Raw genomic sequence first — 21,901 nt, 5'->3', positions numbered from 1 at the left:
TTTGAATCACATCAGGAAAATAAGTCTGAAAGTAATACTCTATTGAAAAATAACTTTGTTCTACAGTCAATCTCACTCTTCTGAAAGATAGTTAGGATGACTGACTATCGCCCCAAACATCCATCTATGGGTCTCTATTAGAATTGGCTCTCAATTATGCAATGTAATAATGTGTTTAGATAGTAGGGCTATAAGCATCTTTACATGCACCTTATAGGAAGCGTATATTTTGCATGTCCATAAACCTGGTGTAAGATTACATGTTGATGATGATGTCTTGTATATCTGTATTTGTCTGTCTTTGTTATAACAAATAGATAAAATAATAATGAAAAAACAAAACATGCATGGCTCCCAAAATCCGTAACCAGTACCAGCGCTATACAGCATGGGTTGGATCCCACTAATACAGGGGGAAACCGAGAGTGGAGATCCCTGCTACAATGAAAACCAGCAGCCAGCTAGAGAGGCTGGGCCGGGCGCACTGTAACATGGAAACCCGTAGCGTGGTCTCCCCTTATCATAATGTGAACCAGCACAATCCTGATCAGCACAGGCTGGACCCTTTAGGGAAGAGGTGTTCTGCAAAGAAAAGAGTGGGCCCCTCTTCAAAGACTAGTAGCTCCCCACTGAACAGCACTGGGTCTCTAGAGGGGCATCATTGCCACCCCAGTGAACTCAATATTATTGGAACTGGATCACTATAGTCCCTTATTCCATTATATTAACTTGTCATAAATTAGTAAGTAAAAAACACATTTAAAAAAAAAATATAATATAGATAAAAAACCACCTCTTAACATTTATATAGAAAAAAATCTTCTACAACATAGTGAAATGGAAATCTTGTTTCTTGTGCACTATTCCTTATAATATACAAGTTTTCTTAATGAATAGTCTCCTTTATGTGTTGTTTTATTGCAAGATTAATATTATGCATGAATAAAATTGACGAGAAGACTTTGCAAAGTGTTAAGATTGGTAAAAGACAAGAACAATGGTTCTCTAGGCAACATAAAGTATGCACATGTGCTTAGTGTCACCTTCATAGTTAAAGTCATGCACCAAGGAAATTATTATATATCCATCTCTAAATATGTGCTTTAAACAAATATATATTATTAAGTACTATTATAAGTATAATAAGTATAGTCATAGATTCTGCACATTTATTTAATTTTATTGACCTTATTTATGACATGTAAGTACTATTTTCGGGCTTAGGGGTGTTAGGGATATTAGGGTTAGGATTAGGGTTAACCCTAATGATTCACTGTGGTCTCAGTCACGTAACAGATTATACATCTCCATATGATTCAGTGCTGTGGACTCAGTCATGTGACAGATTATAAAGCTTCATATGATCTGTGGACTCAGACAAAGTGATTAACTCATTAACAGAAGAGTATATTTTCCTGCATTTGGTGGCAATTTTTGAGGTGTTGTAGACATTATTGAATGTGAGTTTGGTTAGTGAAATTTAGAGAAACAATCAAAAACGATCAAATCACACAATTGAAAAGCTAATAATAGACTAATTGCAGCTAAAAATATTTTTTTAATTTAATAATTTAATTAATTTAATTTATTTTAAATTAATAAGAAGTGCATAGTGCATAACAATTAAAATTACATTGTATAAAGAAAACTTATGCAATTAAATAGTTTTAACAACGCCTTTATAGCACACTACTCTGATTATAGTAAATAGAAATTGAAAGAGCAACTTTTAAACTAATTTGACTCAAATAGATTTCAGTGCCTGCGGTGTGTATATTTACCAATGGATGAAAGTGTGATGGAATGAGCTTACTATCCCATCCCACTGCAGCATACTTTATTGGTCTATCTGATTTTCAGAGACTAGAAACTAGCACTATCTGGCTACTACTATTGGTGTTGCTTGGCCAAGCCAGCCACCTGCCGACTGTGAGTATGAACTCCATACCAAAGTGTAATCCCCAGTTGTACAAAGGTTCGTTGCCACCACCACATTCCTTCACTGACATTTGGAGCCATTCACACTATTTGTAGCTGCTGCATGTAACGGTTAAACAGAAATGTGCTTTTTATGTGGCTATATGCCCTCAGTCTATACTAAAAGCTATTGCTTCTTTTTAAAAGATGTAACCATGCTATGATATGTGAATTATATATGTACATTTGTATCAATACCTTATATGGTCACAGTCAAGGGAGCCATCGTTCACGAAAACATCTATATAGGAATTGTCATAATCATTGGTTATTTATATAGCACCACTAATTCCGCAGCACTGCACAGAGAGCTCAATCACATCAGTCCCTGCCCCATTGAAGCTTATCGTCCAAATTCCCTAACATGCATGCACACACACAGACACAGACTAGAGTATTTTTTTAGCAGCCAATTATCCTACCAGCATGTTTTTGGAGTGTGGGAGGAAGCTGGAGCACCCAGAAGAAACCCACGCAAACAAGGGGAGAACATACAAACTCCACACAGATAAGGCCATGGTTGGGTATTGAACTCATAATCCCAGTGCTCTGAGACAGAAGTGCTAACCACTAAGCCACCGAGCTGCCCATAATGAGTTAAACAAAGAAATACGGAGCCTCACACTGGGATCACAAGGAATTGATGTCTAGAGGACTTCTCTCTAGAGACGTCAGGCGTCCACAATGAGACAACGGGGATCCCCTGATTGTGATCACTGTTTGTAGCTGAGTATATACTATTTAATCACTTAATTGTTGTTTGTTGTTATTGAAAGTAAGTTTTTTATAGTCAGTTAATAAATCACTGGTATTATTTGAACATATGTTCCACTGGGAACACTGCAGCACATCTCTGCTGGTTTCTCTTCTGGGTTACCTACTGTGGATTGTGATTGCTGTGTAGCTGGCAGACTGATGACTCAATAACATTAGGTACACAACTGGACAGTTGACAATGGATACAAATGTCAGATTTAATCTGTTGTTTACAGGAACAGAGCAGTGCAGGGGCAGGTGTTGTCATGGGAACTTGAAAGACCTAATAGTATTTGTGTTTATTGGCTCAGTTAGCTCTTATGTGAGCTACTCCAAGTGTATATATATATATATATATATATATATATATATATAGATCACATATTCTACATTTTACAATGGCTGCTAGCCCTCCCTTTATCATGTAGTATTCTCAGACCAGGGGGTGGTAGACAAGCACTAACCCCCTTTAACAATCCGGGCTAACCTTTTTTCCTTAAGTGCAGGGGGTGTGTTTGTTTCCCTATCCACATGCAGCCAAAAGCCAGGAGGCTCAGTCCCCTCTTGGCACTGGAGATACTTAGTCTGGGCAAGGATATTTAATCTCTAGATCTTGCTGTCACATACCACAGAAACATTACTGCAAACCCTGGGCAAACTTGGTTATATAGGGATTGCTATCAAAGCCTATCATTTCAAGCATCTTGCCATGAAGTATGGTGAAAACAAATTTTCCAAAGGCGCCAAGCTGATAGTGAATATACAGACACTTAAAAGGTTTCAAATGCAGTATATAGATTTATACAACACAATCAAATCAGTGCACTGATAACACAACAATCGATAGTGTCACAAATGGATACAATAAATATACTATGCTGCAAGGCACCTTATCATAAAGTCCATGATGAAGTATGTAATTGCAAATAGAGTCCAATATAAATAGTGTACAATGGTTCATCCACAAGTGGTGTCGGTGAATCACAAGATGGGTGATATTCCTAGTCTATAGAGTTTCTGATATAAGAAAGAATCGCCTCTGGTGTAAAGTCTCTCTTATTTTAGAGCTTATTGTCAAATATTGAAGGTTTTCCAATATCGCGATGGAGGCTTCTATATGTGGATATCGAATGTTCACTTAATATGGGGGCCAAGGATCGCTTACCCTATTGTAGGCTCTTCTCCGCGGTACTGATCTTTAGAGTTTCCCCGCAGGACTCTCCGACTAGATGACTCTGGAGTCTGTTGTGAAGACGCGGCCGCGTCGTCTACCTCGCGCTTGCACACTCTGCGGTTGGGAACACCGATATTTGGATGATCTCTATACTCGCAAGTGGAGCGGGGTGAAAGCAGCGTATCGTGTGCAATAGTGTCTGTTCCTACGCATTTCGCCGATCTGGCTTCGTCAGGGACAATTGCCATATTTCACTCACAGTTTGGCAGGTGGCTTGCAGTCTGAGGATGAGGGCTTCCTGACTCTTCCACTCTGCAACATGTTTTGATCTGACTGCTATGTGTAAACAGTGCTTAGGTGCTAGGAACGTTATCTTATACTCCCTGTAATGATGAAATCATCAGCGCGGGGCGTTCCTGTGGAACGAAGCACACTGCAACACCTCTTCTGGTAGTATGTTTAGAGGGAGTGTTTGGCAAAAGGGGAAGGGGGGGGAGGAGTTGCGCTCTACCCCTACTGTTGCAAGAGCAGCATTAACACAGGTTATCCCTCTCTACGAACTAATAATATACTGAAAGTTAAGCGCTCATTGACTTATGTATTATTCCAAGTGTAATGCTAATAATAAAATTTGTATTCTTTTATCTTGAATACAATTCGTATTTTTCTATATCTTGTATTAGGCTGTGAGCAAGAGGCTTGGTTCAATTCGTGGGATAACATTTAATGTTAGTTTTATCACAATTTATTGAATCCTGGTTAAAATACATAAAAATACATTAATATAGACAAATAAAATACTCCAATTAAACCACAGTATTTATATTATGAGGCATTGATTTCTATATACATACATATGGTATGGCATCAATTGAACATACATAAAAAATCAGACAAACCTAGGTATATAGACCTGGACTAGTCTAGCTACTGGGAGGCAAATGGCAGTGGGTATAAATGCTGCATTGATCCAGATATAACACAGTCACTGATATCTCAATAAAATAATGTTCATAGCATACAAGTCCAGTAGATGGGAAATGGTATTTCTTTAAGTCTCTGCTAGTGCAATATAAATATTCAGATCACTGTCCACATATATCATATGGTTATTGCTGCGATGCTTTCAAATTTAACTTTGTTTACTTGCAGTTTCAATGTATATAGAGATGGTGGCCGGGTACCCAGTGTGCTGAAATCAGAGGATGTTTCTCGTGGTCCGTGCTTGTTACTGTTGGAGAGGAAGGTGCCTGCGTTCCACTGTGGAACGCATCTGTCCCTTCCTGTTCTCGCGTATGTCCAAAAGATGAATTGTATGCAAGTCGGGAGTTAGCTGTTTTCTTAGCTCCTCCCTAACAACGGAGGGGGCGTGGCTATAATGTGGAGGGGCCTACCGGTGGATAGTCCTGCTGCCCTGCAGGCCAGTCCGAGCCTGTATATATATATATATATATATATATATATATATATATATATAAAATTTGTGTCAAATTGTGAAGCAATTTCAGTTGTCTCTACTTCAATTGATTTCATGTATAGATAGTTATTACAAGCTTTGTCTTTTTGATTGCACTCTGAACAATTGAATAATTTACGTTGAAATGATTAATAGCCCCTTCCCTTTAATATCACTTTTGGTCATTTTGAAACAACATTTAAAATGTGTACTTAGTCAGTTCACTTTTTTGAGTTATCACAGAAAAGCTAGCTAAAAATTAACATGAAACAGATATTAATTATCTTTAAAAATGAGGTTGAGTCAGGCCCTGGGTGGCAGAACATGCTGGTACTTGGGGTTACCCAAGTGCCAGCCTGTCCTGTACTACAAGCACCAGCATGCACAGACTGTTAATGGCAGCCTGGGCTTGCTGAGACCTTTAGTGCACCAATTCAAATTAGTGTCTTTGTAACATTTAGCACTTTTATTACCCAACGCCCACCACCCAGGGGTGTGGATAGAGCCCTAGTGCTTTCAGTACGGCTTATCTCATGTGCCACTGGACCAATTTGGCTGCAGATTAGAGTTTGCCATAGAAAGAAATATTTGTTTCATCGCACAGATTTATAGGGAAATTACCCTCTTTAATAATTTAACTATTTTAACTATTTCAGAATACAAAAGATAAGAGGACTAGAAGTTAATTAGAAGGTGCACTATATTTCCCAAATCACAATATGATCATAATAGATAAGATAAAACTTAAGTTTTATTCAGAAAAAATAAAATAATCTAAAATTAGTGAAATAATTGTAGTGAGGTAGTGAATTAAAACTTGGATGCTACTACCATTTTCTTATGCAAGGATAATATCAGTAGGTGATTCCTGTGTAGATTACATATCATATATTCTACAATGGATGAATATATGTGAACTATCATATATCTACCAGGGTCTAATAAGGATCTGAAAAAGTGACCTTGATTATCTTGCTAGGGAGGTGCCTATTAATACGCTAGTGTATGCTATTAATAAGCACTAGATGAAATTATTTCTCAAGTATATATCTTATAATCATATATCTTGATAATAATATACAGTCTATCCAAAGACTGGATTTAATAATGGTGATATTGGATATAATTGAGACGAATGTCCACCTCAGTTGATAATTCTAATGTTGGAACAATATGTAGTTCTGAGCGCTATTGAACAAATCTATATGTGTGTGCGCTTTTGTATTCACAGGAATCTATAATTCGTCTGATGATTAAATCCTTAAATAATACACTGCCTAAATATCCTTAAGAGAGCTGATATATATTATATATGCTCTAAATAGAGATCGCTGCGCTATGCTGACTAGTGATCCACATAGTCTTAATAGTAATTGCAGCAAAATAGCATGATAGCCGTGTAAAAATTTTTCAGGATCTAGGTCTGGTAATGATAAGGTATTAATTAAGTAAAGGTGAGCATCCAATAACCGTCGACGCGCGTTTCGCTAAGCTTTTTCAAGGACTTTTAAAAAGCATTTCCTAAGCAGCAGGTCTTGTGGGGTCATGGGCGCCAAAGGCTCATAGATGCGTGTGAGGAGTGAAGGCTAGCCCGTCTCGTCCAATTAAACAGAAGAGCTACTGTTGCACAAATTGAGGAAAAAGTTAATGCTGACTATAAAAGGAAGGTGTAAGAAAAAAATGTGCATAGCAGCTTGCTGCGCATCGGACTGTGCAGCTCCAGACCGGTCAAAGTGCCCACGCTGACCACTGTCCACCACCGGAAGCACCTAAAATGGGCATGTGAGCACTAGAACTGGATCATGGAGCAATGGAAGAACGTGGCCTCGTCTGACGAAGATATGGCACCAGGATGTACTATGGGAAGAAGGCAAGTCAGCGGAGGCAGTGTGATAGTTTGGGTTATGTTCTGCTGGGAAACCTTGGCTCCTGACATTCATGTGGATGTTACTTTGACAAGTACCAACTACCTAAACATTATTGCAGAACAAGTACACCTCTTCATGGCAATGGTATTCACTGAGAGCAGTGTCCTCTTTTAGCAGGATAATACGCCCTGCCATACTGCAAAGATTGTTCAGGAATGGTTTGAGGAACATGTGAAAGAATTCAAGGTGTTCACTTCTGCTGGAAAAACAAGCCTGAGCCATGGATGCTCCACCTCGCAACTTACAGGACTTAAATGATCTGCTGCTAATGTCTTGGTGCCAGATAACACAGGACACCTCCAGAGGTCTTGTGGAGTCCATGTCTCAACAGGTCAGAGCTGTTTCGAGGGCATGAGGGGGACTTACACAATATTTGACAGGTGGTTTTTATGTTGTGTCTGATCGGTGTATATATCTGTGTGCATAATTCTGTAGTACTTAGGTTGCAATAACAATGTCCTTTTACTACCTCAACCAAAGTGGCAGGACCATGGGCCGCATATTACATTTGGGCATTGACTAAGACAGCATGAGGAGTGGTTTCTCATTGACTTTAATATTGACTTGCTTTAATTGTACTGTAAATTAATCAAAATGTTAGTCAGTTTATAGCTATGATCCATTTAATGGCTATAAAAGTATGGGATTTGGGTGGAGAGGAATCCTGCACATCACAGTGTCTAAGCAGATGACGAAAGCTAGTTCCTCACATAGTAGTTTATCTCTTTGTTTTACTTTGAATCATGGCATTATATTTTAATTATCGTCTACACATTAAATGGAATATCGCTGAGGAAATCTGATGTGGAAAAGGATCTAGTAATTCTGGCAGATGAGATGGATAGAAACATCCAGTGCCAGGCAGCTGCTTCAAAGGTTAATAAGGATACATAAAAAATGGGCATAGATGTAAGTGAACCAAATATATTTTCAACATTCTATACGGCACTTGTCAGACCTTAACTCTAATATGGGTCACAGTTTGTGACTCATAGTTACAAGGAAGATCAATTTTAGCTACACATTTGTCACAGGTGGGCAACATTATTAAATAAGGTCATGGAAGCCTTAGGTACTTAGACAAAATGGACGTATTAGCCTATTAACAATGGAAAAAATAGTATAAGCATTTACTATATAGATATAAAATATCATCTAGTGTAAGCGTTACATGCTCTTTTTTTATTTGACACCCTTAGTAATGTTTATGTTGAGCATAAATAGTCCTTGAGACTCTTGATATTTAAAAAATACAAATAATGCCGTCTGATTAAACTACAATGCAAAGAATGATATTATTACATTTTACACATTATAATAAACAAATCTATTTCAATGGTACACTTCCTTTAAATGGCCCTGCACAGCAATTCAGCATAAAAGTTTGTTTTTAATACATCTGGTGCTTTCTGTCTGTATTTTATCAGTAGAGTCACTTTTTTCATGTTCTTGCAGTTGAATAAACACATTTTTGCCAAATCTGATGGATTTACTACTTCCTTTTCGAAACATAAATATAAATGTATGATTTAAAAATGATAACACAGACGCAAATGTGAACAGCTCATCTGTACATGATGATCCTGAAGTCCTGTGTATCACAATATCATGGTACTTCAAACAATATTAAAGAGAAACAGAGCAGAAGCAGAAATAGTTTCTAATTTAAATTCACTTTCAATGAAACACACTTTTATATCCTAGAATGTGTAGTCATACGTACCAAACAAAAAATATATGTATTTCATTACCTGATGGTATTATGTGGCGCCCTTTTGGATGACTTATAAGTAAATGGTAATGAAGAAACACAGTACAAAATTTAACTGATGACACTATACTATTAAACACATTTGTTCTTTTTTTTGATGATCACAGATTTCCCTTATCTTACCTCGGGCACCTAAGGATGGCAGCCATCTATTATATAAAGGAAGGGCAAGATTCATTAAGGACGGAAGGCAAAAAAAGGAGTAAAAATTCTCCAAGACAAACCATATTTCAATGTAAAGGTTGCAAATTAGTTTATTATTTTGCACATATGTCAAGTACTGGTTGTTTTTCATGTAGCACACAAATTTCTGTTTTTTTTTTACACTGAAATTTAAAGTTGATCTAGTTTATGTCCTACCCCAACTATAAATCTGTCCCGACATTTTAAATTTACAACCCCCTCCAATGCAAAATGGTTTTGCCCAGGTCTAAAGTTACTCCTTTTTTATGATTTGCTCTCCTTAATGACCATACTTACCAACTTTCTGAAGTTGGCTTCCGGGAGCCTGTCAGGGGAGGTGGGCGTGAGGGGGGTGGGGCGCCAAAAATCACTCATCTCCCCTGACAGGCAATCATTTTGGACCCGCCCCTGTGACGCAATGATGCAAACGTGTCATTTTACACCGGGGGACAGGGCCAAATGCCGTGATTCACAGAGAATTGCGCGGCATTTTGGACCAAATGCTGCCCACTTCACTAGGAAGTGGGCAGAATTCAGGAGATTGCCATACTCTCCCGGGAGTCCGTGAGACTCACCCAAAATGCGGGAGTCTCCTGGACATTCCGGGAGAGTTGGCAAGTATGTTAATGACTCAGGCCCGAAATGTTTATATATCCTGCAATATCCTGTGTTACTCATGTTACATCATTGTGATTTCACAACTACGCAGAAAAATGGGTAAAGCTTTTATTGTTCTGACAGACTCAAATACTTTTTATACTTAAGAATGATACAGTGTTCAGAGGGATTATGTCAATTGTTTGCAGCTTGACTATAATTCTGCCTAAAACATCAGAAAATGCATTGCTGTTTTAGTTGTATCTGCTTACAATATAATAATCTCTCTGTCTTTCTGTGCCTCTAGCACTATATATTTTGTCACGGCTGAAATGCAAAAGCAGAAAAGAAATGTTAGGTCTATGAACAGTTATTCTGAGACTGTATACTTTTGATTATGTAAAGAAGCATTAGCTGCAGTTGAATAAAGAATGGGATAGTGTTTCATTAATTGGAGAGGCAATTTCATTAGACCGTGGAAAGTACATTTTGTAAGCAATATAACTGTCTTCTGTACAACAAAGACCATAACAAATATGAACATTTTCCTTTAATTTGAAAATAATCTGGCGTTTCAGTTGAAGAAGTAGCAGAAAAGAGACAGTTGCTTTATTTATTCAGGAAAAATATTGAGTAAATTGAAAATAATTAAAAAAATACAAAACTTTGCAACACTCCACTATATACATGGTGCTCCTTTAAGTTACACGGGTGTTATGGTAGTGAACTTTACTTTCAGGTGGTGTGGTCTTACGGAACTCTGCTCTCGACCTGCTTGTTTGTCACAGAGGTGACTTCAGTACCTGCAAGTATTGGCACTACTACACAAGGAGGCGCGGAGTCTAACACGCCGTCGGTATTCATCAGGGACCCCCGCAAGGGAGTTTGGACTTTGCGGCGAGCGACGTGCAGGTCGCGGCCCTCCCAGGTAGCTACTTGCGAGGTAACAGGGAAATCCGTAGTCGTACAGGCAGGGTCAAATCCAAACGAGCAGAGAAGGTACCAAATCAGGAGGCAGAGAATAGTCAGCAGGCCGAGGTCAAACCAGAGTAGCAGGACAAGACAAAAGGAGAATCCAAAGGCGAGGTAGGAAGCCGGGTCAGTAACAGTAGTCAAACAAGCAGGATACTATATGAGTAACAGGAACTCTGGAGGCTAGATAAACTAGTTGTTCTGGCACCCTAATGGTGTCAGAGCAGGTTATAAATAGGAAGTGGTCAGACCTCATTGGTGGCAGCGGATCGGCGGTCAGCTGCTCTGACCGCCGACAGGAAGTCCAGAAGCGCGTCCCATTGCTATGGCGACGGGCGCGCCTGCGCACCCCGCCACTGGAAGACGCGTCCCCGTTGCCTAGCAACGGGGCGCTCAGGAGGAGACAGACGTCCATCCCTGCCTAACGAGGAGGCGCAGGGACGGCGTCTGACAGTACCCCCCTCCTTACAATTGGGAGAAACACCAGGTACTGAGCGACGTTTAAGGAAGGCGGCCAACAGTCTAGGGGCATGCAAATCTTCTTTAAAGACCCAAGATCTCTCTTCCAAGCCGAAGCCCTTCCAGTGTACTAGATACTGTAACCGACCTTGAAATTTGCATTCAGCAAGGAGATGACTAACCTCATAATTATTGCCCATAGTAGTTGGAATGGCTTGAGGAACAGTAGAGGTATGAACAAATTTGTTGAGGACCAGTGGTTTAAGGAGAGAAATATGGAAGGTGTTATGGATCTTCATCCCAGGAGGGAGTTGGAGTCTAACAGTAACTGGATTAATTACTTGTGTCACTGAGAAAGGTCCAATAAAGCGGGGGTGCCAGTTTCATGCAGTGAACCCGTAATTTCAGATTCCGGGTGGACAGCCACACTTTGTCCCCCACCTGGAGAGCCGGCACAACTCTTCTATGATGATCAGCGGAAGATTTATAATGACGTCCGGATTTGAGGAGGTTCTGTTTAGTGGAAGCCCATAGTTTAGCCATATCTTGAGTCATGGCATGGGCGGCAGGAACCGTGGAGGGTGGGGAAGAGAACGTGGGAAGAGTAGGATGAGTCCCATACACAGTAAAGAAGGGGGAAAATCCAGAAGAAGAATGGATATGATTGTTGTGTGTGAATTCGGCCCAAGGCAGCAGAAGACTCCAATTAAACTGGTTGTGTGATAAAAAGCAGCGCAGAAAAGACTCCAGATCTTGATTTACCCGCTCCGTCTGGCCGTTAGTTTGGGGATGATACCCAGAGGAAAATTTGAGGCCAATACCTAGATCCTTGCAAAAAGCCCTCCAGAAGTGAGAGATGAACTGAACGCCCCGGTCAGAGATTATCTCTAGAGGACACCCGTGGAAACGAAAGATTTCTTTAATGAAGACTTGTGCTAATTTGGATGCAGATGGAAGACCTTTTAGAGGAACGAAATGAGCCATCTTGGAAAATCTGTCTACTGTGACCCAAATGGTGTTGAAGCCACTACTGGGTGGCAAATCAGTGATGAAATCCATCGAGATGCTGGACCATGGATGATCAGGAATAGGAAGAGGTTGTAACAGGCCTGCGGGGGGTTGCCTTGGCACTTTATTCTGGGCACAAGTAGAGCAAGAAGCTACGAACTCTCGAACATCTGTACGGACAGTTGGCCACCAGTAATGTCGTGATAACAGCGAGAGGGTCTTCTCTTTACCTGAATGGCCCGCAATATTGGAGGCATGGGCCCAACGTAGCGCCTTTAGGCGTAGATGAGGCTCTAGAAAGGAAAAACCCACAGGGGGAGTACGGGTGATGGCCACAATACAGGAGGGTTCAAACACTGGTGGAGGTACAGCAGTGGATGAAGAGTCGGAGATGTCAAAGGAACGAGAGAGAGCATCAGCCTTGGAATTTAGAGAACCAGCACGATAAGTGAGTATGAGGTTGAAGCGGGCAAAAAATGAGGACCATCTGGCTTGACGGGGATTTATACACCGGGCATCCCGAAGGTAAATGAGGTCTTTGTGGTCGGTAAAGACAGTAACTGGATGGCGAGCCCCCTCCAGAAGATGATGACATTCCTCAAGCGCAGACTTTACTGCCAGTAACTCTTTATTACCAATGCCGTAGTTAGCTTCGGAGGGCGAGAACTTCCTAGAAAAGAACCCACAGGGTAGTAAATTTCTAGAGATGGACTTCTGTGAAAGGACTGCCCCGACACCTACTGCAGAAGCATCGACTTCGACCAGGAATGGTTTGTTCTGATCAGGTTGAACAAGCACAGAGGCAGACGAGAAGGCTTTCTTGAGTACTTCAAAGGCGGAGACAGCCTCCGGAGACCAAACATGAGGATTACCTGATTTCCTGGTCAGAGCGGTAATGGGTGCGATGATAGAGGAAAATTGTGGTATGAACTGCCGGTAAGAGATGGCGAAGCCAATAAATCTCTGGGTAGCTTTCAGACCCATAGGTCTAGGCCATTTGAGGATTGCAGATAACTTGACAGGATCCATCTGCAGACTGGCTCCCGACACGATGTAGCCAAAGAATGGAATCTGTGGCATCTCAAAAACACATTTCTCGAGCTTACAGTACAGCTTATTGGCTCGTAGATGGGACAGGACCTCTTTTACATGACCACGATGGCTGGCCAAATCTGAAGAAAAGATTAAGATGTCGTCCAGATAAGCTACTACAGAGACGTAGAGAAGGTCTTGAAAAATCTCATTAATAAATGATTGGAAAACAGCGGGGGCATTGCACAGTCCGAAGGGCATCACTAAGTACTCGAAATGACCCTCTTTAGTACAGAATGCAGTCTTCCACTCGTCTCCGGAGCATATACGAATGAGGTTATAGGCCCCCCGCAGGTCTAGTTTAGTAAAGATCTTGGATCCGGCTATCCTATCGGACAGCTCAGAGATGAGTGGCAACGGGTAACTATTTTTAACATTGATGGCAATCAATCGCCGGTAATGCATACAAGGCCGTAAGGAGCCGTCTTTCTTTTTAACAAAGAAGAATACCGCTCCTGCGGGAGAGGTGGACTTCCTGATAAATCCACGCTGTAGATTCTCAGATATATAGGCAGTCATAGCAGTGTTCTCGGGAAGAGATAAAGGATAGATTCTGCCTTTAGGGAGTGGTTTATCAGGTAATAATTCAATGGAGCAATCCCAGGGCCGGTGAGGAGGTAAGATCTCGGCGGCGGCTTTGCAGAACACATCTTGGTAGGTAATATATGAAGATGGTAATTCAATGTGAGGGGATGTCAGGTGACAAGGGAGAGAGGGCTGGCCAGGTTTTAGACCAGACAAACAGGATTTGAAACATTGTGAGCCCCAAGAGGTAACCATCGCACGATTCCAATCAAATTGGGGTGAGTGAAGCTTGAGCCAAGGTAATCCTAGAATGACAGTGTTGACAGAATGAGGAAGAACCAGGAACTCGATGACTTCAGAATGTAGCACCCCTACCGTCAGCCGAATAGGAGAGCAGATGTGGGATACCGACCCGTTGGAGATCCGATTCCCATCCACCGCGGTGAGAAATAACGGCTGCGGAAATCTTATTGTAGCTAATTGGAGTTGCGATGCCAGAGATGAAATTTCCGGCGGAGCTGGAATCCACAAAGGCTAAGGTCTCAAAGGGGCCGACAGATGTATCCAAGAAGATAGGCATGAAGCAGTCGTTGCTAGAAACAGTATAGGGAGTAATAACTCCTAAGTCGGCCTCCCTGCCACCGATTAGGAGGGGGCATTTCCCGGTCGCTTGGTACAAGAGGATATGGTATGACCAGGATCCCCGCAATACAGGCAAAGGTTTTGTTTGAAGCGTCGCTGACGTTCCTCAGCAGAAAGCTGTGATCGGGCGATTTGCATCGGTTCTTCTTGATGAAACCAGATTTTGAAACATGGGAGCAAGGCGAGTGGAGGTCCGTCTGGAAGCGGAACGTTCCTGAGTACGCTCACGGAAGCGTAGATCAATGCGGTTGCATAGGGAGACCAGGGAATCCAGATCAGCAGGAAGTTCCCGAGAGGCTAACTCATCCTTAACCCGGTCTGACAGTCCTTGCCAAAATGCCTCTACCAATGCTTCATTATTTCAACTGAGCTCAGAGGACATGGTGCGGAACTGTATTGCGTACTGACCGACTGTCAGAGATCCTTGGCGGAAGTTAAAAAGACTAGAGGCAGCTGAAGATATGCGTCCGGGCTCATCAAAGACCTTCCTGAAGGTCTCAATAAAGGTGGAGGCGTTGGAAAGCATCGGGTCATTTTGTTCCCACAAGGGAGAGGCCCAGGCAAGAGCTTGTCCGGACAATAGGGAAATAATAAATGCCACCTTGATGCGCTCAGAGGGAAAAGATGCAGGGTTGCACTCGAAGTGGATAAGGCACTGATTCAGAAATCCTCTGCATCTCTTGGGCTCTCCGTCAAACTTATCCGGCGGGGGAAAATCTCAAAGCCGCAGTGGACGCCACAGCAGGAGAGGAGGAGGTGGCTGCAGCAGCGGAGGTAGTCACGGGAACATTCTGAACTGAAGTCACAGAGACCTGGAGGGTCTCAAGGCGTGCAGCGACTCCTTGAATGCAATGAAGTAACTGCGCCTCCTGTTTTTCAACTCTATGAGCCAGGTGGAGTAGAAGGTCTCGTGCAGAGGGTTCGTTAGCGTCGGTTGACATGGCCAGAGCAAACTGTCACAGAGGTGACTTCAGTACCTGCAAGTATTGGCACTACTACACAAGGAGGCGCGGAGTCTAACACGCCGTCGGTATTCATCAGGGACCCCCGCAAGGGAGTTTGGACTTCGCCGCGAGCGACGTGCAGGTCGCGGCCCTCCCAGGTAGCTACTTGCGAGGTAACAGGGAAATCCGTAGTCGTAGAGGCAGGGTCAAATCAAAACGGGCAGAGAAGGTACCAAATCAGGAGGCAGAGAATAGTCAGCAGGCCGAGGTCAAACCAGAGTAGCAGGACAAGACAAAAGGAGAATCCAAAGGCGAGGTCAGGAAGCCGGGTCAGTAACAGTAGTCAAACAAGCAGGATACTATATGAGTAACAGGAACTCTGGAGGCTAGATAAACTAGTTGTTCTGGCACCCTAATGGTGTCAGAGCAGGTTATAAATAGGAAGTGGTCAGACCTCATTGGTGGCAGCGGATCGGCGGTCAGCTGCTCTGACCGCCGACAGGAAGTCCAGAAGCGCGTCCCGTTGCTATGGCGACGGGCACGCCTGCGCACCCCGCCGCCGGAAGACGCGTCCCCGTTGCCTAGCAACGGGGTGCTCAGGAGGAGACAGATGTCCGTCCCTGCCTAACGAGGAGGCGCAGGGACGGCATCTGACATTGTTAAACTGCTGCCTCTGCAGGAACACCCACCAAAGGGGAAAGGCAAGAATTCGCCGAACCATAAATGGACAACAACAGATCACCAGAAGAGAGTAGTTATTCAAGAAAATATATCTATTTTTTGTATTACTCCCCTGGTAATATTATGTCATATGTTTAATTATCTGCTTCTCTCCAACCAGATTACAATTATATTAACAAAGATTTGAACAATTATGTAATAAAATGGTATAATGTAAATTTGTTTTTAACTCAGATTCCTTATAACTGTTTTATTACAATATTATTCTCCAACTAATCACTGTTATAAACCAGGTTCTATTTTAATACTAACAAAATATTCCTTTATTTAAAATACTAAGAATTCTAACTTGTCTGCTTGTTATGACTATAATGTTGCTAAGAGACAGTTAACAGTGGCAACATATACCTAACTTTATATGACTGAATTAAAACTATAAAATATTTCTATAATCTTATTCTATATTTATTTAAGTAACTATAACATTATTTTGAGCAATATTCTCTTGTTCAAATAAAGTACAAACAGTTTCTGAATATGACATTCGTTGGTGCACTTGATGATGATGAGATGGATATAACCATTGCAGTAATGGATTTATTCAGTATATAAGATAATAAAAGAGTATCACGGTCACTAGGAGTCTCGACCCAGAATCTGACAATAGTTAATGATGAAACATTAGCTGATCCGTTTAGGTGGTAACTCAGAGCAACCGCAGATGAAATAGTTCAATAGAAACATAGATGATGAAGCATTAGCTGATCCTTGTAGACAGTAACTCAGAGTGACAGCAGATGAATTACTGATACAACACAGTTCAATAGCAACAAGTATGATGAAGCATTAGCTGATCCGTTTAGCTGGTAACTCAGAGCAACAGCAGATGAATTGCAGATACAGCACAGTTCAATAACAACAAGTATGATGAAACATTAGCTGATCCGGTTAGTTGGTAATTCAGAGCAACAGCAAATGAATTGCAGATACAGCACAGTTCAATAGACACAAATATGTTGAAGAACTAGTTGATCCCTTTAAGTGGTAACTCAGGACTACTGTAGAAGAATAGCTGGTACGGCAACGGTTCAGTAGAAATGGAAATGATGACAGAGTTAGCTGATCTGTTTAAATGATAACTCAAACAACCACAGTTGGATTGCAGCAACAGTTTAGTAGAAACAGCAATAATGAAAGGCTTGGTTGATCCATTTAAGTGGTAACACAAGTAACAGCAATTGAGTACTGATATAGCCACAGTTCAGTGAAACAGCAATAATGAAGACTTAGCTAATCCATTTAAAGAGTAACTCAGGTAACAGTGGTGATATACTGCTACAACACAGTTCAGTAGAAACAGCAATAATGAAGACTTAGCTGATCAGTTTAGCTGGTAGTTCAATGCAGTAGGTGAAGGAGGTTCCTAGTGAAGTTTGGAGTTACAATAATAAAGCGGAGAAGTCCAATGAATGAAGCTGTAGATGAGACACTGAATGCAGCAGTGAAGCCTGATAAGGCGAGAGTTCCAATGAAAGCACCAGAGATTAAACACAGCAGATCTTGAAGCAATGATGCACAGCAACTACGGGTAAGTCACACGAGGAGAGCCCAATCCTGACAAGAGTAAGTAACTTAAAGAACAGGAACTGGGAGGTCTAAATTGCGCTCCAAAAGCACCAGGACCTATATGAGCGCGTGGGAGATTATAGAGGGAACAATGATTGACACATGCACAAAATGGAACCAGATGAATACTGAGACTATAACACTGGATCCAAGATACCGTGGTCACCGTTTATGAGACAGAGGTAACAACGCCGGTACTCATCCACGGGGCGGTGTGTGACAACTTAACTATCACCACTGATATATTTATTTAATAAATAAATCTGCTCCCATTTTCTCTTCACAGATATCTAGTGCCCAAATTGTTTTTCATATAGCCAAATCTCCTTCTGATTAAATATTTATCTCTTGACTATGTCACACTGCCTCTCACACTCTTCTGGTCCTGTCTTTTAACTTCTGAACTTGTTACATATGCTTGTCAGTCATCCGCTGTCTCTACCACACTCCTCAGTCCCCTCTATCCTCCAACTGTCACTTCCCAATACTCCAACAGTCACCCCACTCATCAGAACCTTCCAGAACCCTCATTAGCCTCACTAGCCTTCACTGTCACAACATCACCAAGCAGATCCCAGGCTACCATTATAGTCTTGATTTTCATTGCGTGTGTGCCATTATCGTGGATGAGTTTTGTTACACTAAAGTATCCCTCATGTAGCAGAGTAGAACATACATACACCGATCATTAAACCCACTGAGAAGTGAAGTGAATAACATTGATTATCTTGTTACAATGTCACCTTTCTTCAAAATGTCAGGTCTTGTGGGGTATCGCCAGTATGCAGTTGTTAGTACCTACCAAAAGTGGTACAAAGAAATACAACCGGCCCAAGGCTCATATGTGAGTGGGGAGCAAAGGCTAGCCCATCTGATCCAATACCACAGAGGAGCTACTGTAGCACAATTTGGCTAAAAAAGTTAATGCTGATTAAAAAAGAAATGTGTCACAACACACAACACATTGCAGCTTGTTGTGTATGGGGCTGCAACGATGCAGACCGGTCAGAGTGCCCATGCTGACCCATGTCCACCTCCCAAAATGCCTACAATGGGAACTTGAGCTCCAGAACTGGAACATGCAGCAATTGGAGAAGGTTTCCTGGTCTGATGAATAACATTTTCTTTTATATCATGTGGAGGGCCGGGTGTGTAAGTATTGATGACCTGGGGAAGAGATGGCACCATCGTATGGGAAGGAGGCAGTGTAATGTTGTGGGCAATGTTCTGCTGGGAAACCTTGGGTCCTGTCATTCATGTGAATGTTCCTTTGACACGTAGCACCTAACTAAACATTGTTTCAGACCAACTACACCCCTTCATGGCAACAGTATTCCTTGATTGCAATGGCCTCATTCAGCACGATAATGCGCTCTGCCACACTGCAAAAATTGTTCAGTAATGGCTTAAAGAACATAAAAAAGAGTTCAAAGTGTTGACTTGGCCTCCAATTTCCCCAGAACTCAATCCGATCGAGTATCTGTGGAATGTATTTGGAAAACAAGTCTAAGGCATGGAGTCCCCACCTCGCAACTTACAGGACTTAAAGGATCTGCTGCTAACGTCTTGCGCAGTTTCCCTCTACTTTTGCTAGAGAAAAATGTGGAAAGCCTTTGTAATTAATATGATCAACTTTGACAGGCCAGGCAAAGTTTTCTGTCCACTGAGAGTACCTAGTGATATACAGCGGAGCTGAGAAGGGGGAGAGGAGCAGGTACATGGACCCAGGCCTGCCTCTGGGCCCTGGCCTGTCTATGTAGAAGGCAGAGCCACCAACCTGATGTTGCAAAACCCTTTAAGGAGCTGTGCAGGGGCACAAGAAGTTGCTGTAATGGGGCCCGAAATTTCTTTTGGCAGCCCTGGTGATATATATGTGGGCAATCAAGTTTCTCATGCAGACTGAGGCTGTGAGTTCTACCCTCCCCTAGCATAACTTGACAAATTGATCAGAGACCAATCAGAGAACACTTTCTCCTAATATGACTGTCAACCTGCCATAGCTGTTCAGTTCCATTGACAACTATCCAATGTCTGTTGCTTACTTTCAAACTTTAAATATCAGGTTATATTTAAACTTTGCTTTAGAAATATTATTGTCGCACTTGTACAAACTATAAGGATTGGTACTCATTGATACATTTTCCTGGATTTAATGAAATTATTTATATCCTTTAATTTATTGGTCTTATTACCAAACAACATTGCCTGAGTAATCTGAGGTGCTGCCTAGCAGTCAGAGTACAGATATCAAACAAGAAGACAAAGATGCTGGTTATGAACGGCACACATACAATGCCAATATTAAAGTGTTCAATATTGCATAAGATTACCCTTCCTCGCATTAAAATTTAACATTTATTACAGATGTATTAAAATTGTATTGCAAATTAAAACAGGGAAATATGTGCAAATGAGTGAATAAAGTTATTTAAAATTGCTGTGTATGCTTCTCCATCTCTTGATTAATTAAATCCTCTATTCGTTTTGATCAGAAACATGAATTATATTATTGATAAATAGTCAAACACTATTAGATGATATGTGCCCTTAATATCTGATATTGTATCAGTTAGGCTCTTTGTAGGCAGGTTATTGCCTTCTTGTATATTAAGACGCTGTTAAAATATAATTGTAAACATGATTGAATCTTTCTAATATAATGTATATCTATTTATCACATAATATGATAAAGACCATGTTTCTCTACACAGCCCTTCCTGACAAACAGAGAAATTAGCCGTATCTCTATCAGCGGCTCTCTGTGTCAATGATAGTGAGGGGAGTGAATTACTAGCTGCCTACTAGTACACTAATACTGTGGGTTTGGTCACACTAATAGCGTTAACTACAAAATATTGGTAATATTGTCTATCTGATCTATAATATTAAGGAAGAGTAACCAGTGAATTAGATCTGAGACATAGACAGCAAAAACACTGATGCGCATTTCACTAGATCTGCTTTAACCAGGCAAACCATTTCTTGACAAGAGCTGGGTTTTTAAATACACAAAGACCAATCACTATTTATCTGGAAATTTGGGAATGCCTATGGGCGTATCAGTGATTAACTCTTCAGGATCATACCATATTAAATTGTAAAAATTAAATTTAAATTATATAGAAAAATCTTATTGTTTAATTCTTAGCCAATATTGCATTTTACACGATACATTTGAAATGTCTTAATTATATATATTCTCAAAAATCCCTACGGACTACATTTGACATAATTGGAGGTTGATATTTACTTTGAAGACGCCATTCTGGATTCGTATAAATTCTTAGTCACTAGCTGTACAGTGAAACTGGTTCAATTGTATTAATATTTTATATAATAGTTAAAAATAACGTTCATTCTCACAGAAAAATAGGCTGATGTCTCTCTATAATATATATATATATATATATATATAATGGGAACAAGCGCTCAAATCCAGAGATAAAAACACACCCTATCACAAGCAGCACATAGAGAGACTCTCTCCCAAGAGCCCAATGTTAATCCTGTATTAAAATCCTATAGCGCTCAGTGATAGAACATATAATTCCACATATACAAACTGCATATCAATTAACATATGTCAATGAAAACGTGCACTGGGTGGACCTTAGTTACACCCATGCACTTGCTAACATGCAGCAAATACCCCTTTGGGGTGATCCAGTGTATTGTTTGTATTATATATGAACTAAAAGCTGAAAGAAGCGTGAACCAGATAATAAAATGTACCGTTATAGACTAAAGTCTAGAAGACAGTGTTGTTCCACACAATAAATCAGTCTTCCAAGTTCCGTAGAGATGTATCATCCGTTTGGAAGAGCTGTATTCCTGGATAGAAATTCAACCTCCCGATGGTGAGCGCTGCTGGTGATCTCAGTGTCCAATCCAAGGATCGTGAGTAATGCTGGGTAATGTAGTTCGTATATGGTAATAGATCCTCCAGCGTTGGACACTGTATAATCACAACTACCGACAGTGCCTTTCCAAAGCGTGCACGGCAACCAAGGAAGACCAAAGCAATGGATCAATACAAAAAACTTTATTGTGACATACAAATTACATCAGTACTTACACTGAGGTTTTAGTCACGATGTTCATAGTACTCCT

This window comes from Mixophyes fleayi, chromosome 2 (assembly GCF_038048845.1).
Source record: "Mixophyes fleayi isolate aMixFle1 chromosome 2, aMixFle1.hap1, whole genome shotgun sequence".
Lineage (NCBI taxonomy): Eukaryota > Metazoa > Chordata > Amphibia > Anura > Limnodynastidae > Mixophyes > Mixophyes fleayi.
This window is presented reverse-complemented; position numbering follows the sequence as displayed.